The sequence below is a fragment of the Montipora foliosa genome, unplaced genomic scaffold, assembly GCF_036669935.1.
Source record: "Montipora foliosa isolate CH-2021 unplaced genomic scaffold, ASM3666993v2 scaffold_447, whole genome shotgun sequence".
In the NCBI taxonomy this organism is placed as follows: domain Eukaryota; kingdom Metazoa; phylum Cnidaria; class Anthozoa; order Scleractinia; family Acroporidae; genus Montipora; species Montipora foliosa.
The window spans coordinates 260,001-262,500 of record NW_027179753.1 but is presented as its reverse complement, the minus strand read 5'-3'; positions in this window follow the sequence as shown (position 1 = coordinate 262,500).

Here is a 2,500-nt window from a genome sequence, read left to right as displayed (position 1 = left end):
TTCTTGTGCTAAATGATGTAAAAGTTAATGTGAAAAGAGAAAGAGATGACACGCTCCCTCTCAATCATCAAAATCGGCGTGCATTTAATTAGGTGCGTTTCTGGACATATATGGCACATCCTTGGCCTTTTTGTGAAGTTATTAATACCATCATCATCATCATCATCATCATCATCATCATCATCATTATCATTATTATCAAAAAAAAATTAAAATTTTCAGCTAACACGGTTCATTCCGCAATACTTCAGAATAATAGAAATGTATTACACCTTAAATGAATGATACATCACATGATCAAGGTTCTTGTGATCAAATTTAAGTCCCTTTTGCAACTTTTTTCACATAATAAAGCTCGATAATTGTTCTTTTGAGAACAATTTGTTTTGTTTCCTGATAATCTTAATGTAGCTGACGAAAACAAGCTTAAGCAGGGACAACATAAGACAAACTAGTTTGTGGAGAGACCTGTAACGATCTAATATTAGCTATCTACAACATCCCACAAGGAATACCTTAGAAGACGCTATCTTAGAACACAAGAAGAGTAATTAGCGCTTTTGGTGTCAGTTTAGGTACAATCTTTTTTCTTAAAAACCACGTTTTATTTAGCCTCCTACGCAGACACTTCGTCACGCGTTCCTCCCCCACGAGCGCCTGCTGAAACAAACCACACATTCCTTTCCCTTTGTTAACTAACTGTAATCTGGAAATCACGTGCGGGTTACATAGGAACTAATCGGGCTGCGTAGATTGCTTCCTTGCGAGCCTCAGCTCATCATCTTCTTCTTTGGATAAATCATAAAAGGAAGGAAGCCTTTCCAAAATATTGCTCAAAAGCATTAATTTTGTTTCCTCGGTGGGGTATGCATTTGCACTCTCGTGAGTCAAAATGCGTGTGCTTAAGAAGGGTATGGTGTCGTTTCATCTAAAAGTGAAAGCGCCGTGGAAATATATTAATATAAATGAAAATATTAAAGTATTGCGAGTGTATTTGAACTGCACGAGAACCATTACCTTCAAGGGCAATCAACCCATCTAGGACAGTTGCGAAAAGAAAGCTTGAAAAAAATCCATTGCGATTAAGTAAGAATTTTCAGGCTGCTTTTGATGACGATCGTCTCTAAAAATTGATTTAATGTTTTTGTGTGGCGAGCCAATCGTTCGCACTCAGTGTTTCTTTGATTTGATTAATAAAGCAAACCTTAAATCAGTTCAACAGATGAACTACAAGAAATGGGATTATTCAACCATACGAATACTATCGTACTCATTCTGTCAAGAACCGCAAACATCTAAGCCAAAGCATGAAATTAATACGCTCCAGTTTGTCTTTGATAAGATTTTTAATGCCCAACAGACGAGGCCCATTTTATTGCAAGGATTGTGCGCAAAATTTCTAGGTGTATGAAAACTGCAGCCTGCTTACAAATAGCGCTGATAAACAGTATTTAAGTGTAAGCACCCATTTTAAAACGGTTAGCCTTCAATAATTGTGATTTAGGGTTAGTGTGCAGTCCGAGGTCTGCAGTCTGCAAGTGTCAGACACCGAAAATTTCTCAGGTTGCAAAGCTGAAATTCCGTTGTGATTGGTCTACGTAAATTCCGGCTCTTTTCAGCAGACGCTGGTGTGGAAGGAACGCGCGACGAAGCTCAAAGAGTGTCTGCGTTTGAGGCTAGCTTTTATATGCTGCATGAGATTAACCTAAATTTTAAGAAAATACCCATGGTGAGAGTCAGTCAACAACGTCCTTATGTTGGTCATTCGCTGGTTTTCTTATGTGAGTAAGATAAATGAAGGAAGGAGAAATGTAAAACTGTAGTCCAGCAGGAAAATTACCTCAAATACTTAGAAACCCTTTTTTTTTTCAACATTAAAAACGTGCCGATTTTCTTAATTGCACGATATACTGAAGAACAACTCATTTTGTAGTCTAACTTAGTATGCCACCCAAACTTTCAGCAGATGTTGAGAACGTTTTCAGGCTCAAATCGCAAAAAAAATATTGTTGAGCCTCCGCGACAAAGTTAATAGTGTATTTTGTTAGAAAACAAACAAGCATTGAAATCCTCCCATTTTAAGATTTTCCGGAAGTTTTTACTATGAGATATTACATCATGTTATGGGAGCAAAATGGAACGATAAGATTACAGTTGTGAACGCCAATTTAAACTAGCCTTACTTGGCCGCCATGGATCTTTTTAGGAATTATTTGTGTTTCACATGTTTCCATAACTTTGCCGTTAAGCGGAACAGTCGGATAGAATGATTCAATCCTTCAAGGCAGTACAGTATGTTGACAGAAACTGGTTTGAACCTCCATAAAGGGAGGTGTTTTGAGCCGAATAATTACATGACAATTTGTGGTTGAATGCGTATCACCACTTTACTCAAAAAGGTTTAAAGAAAAATAGGAGAGTAAAACAATCATTGAGAAAGAAAAAGGGAAGGTAGCACTGGTATAAATGTTGTCAGTCAAAAGTGGAAAGAGTTTACGCC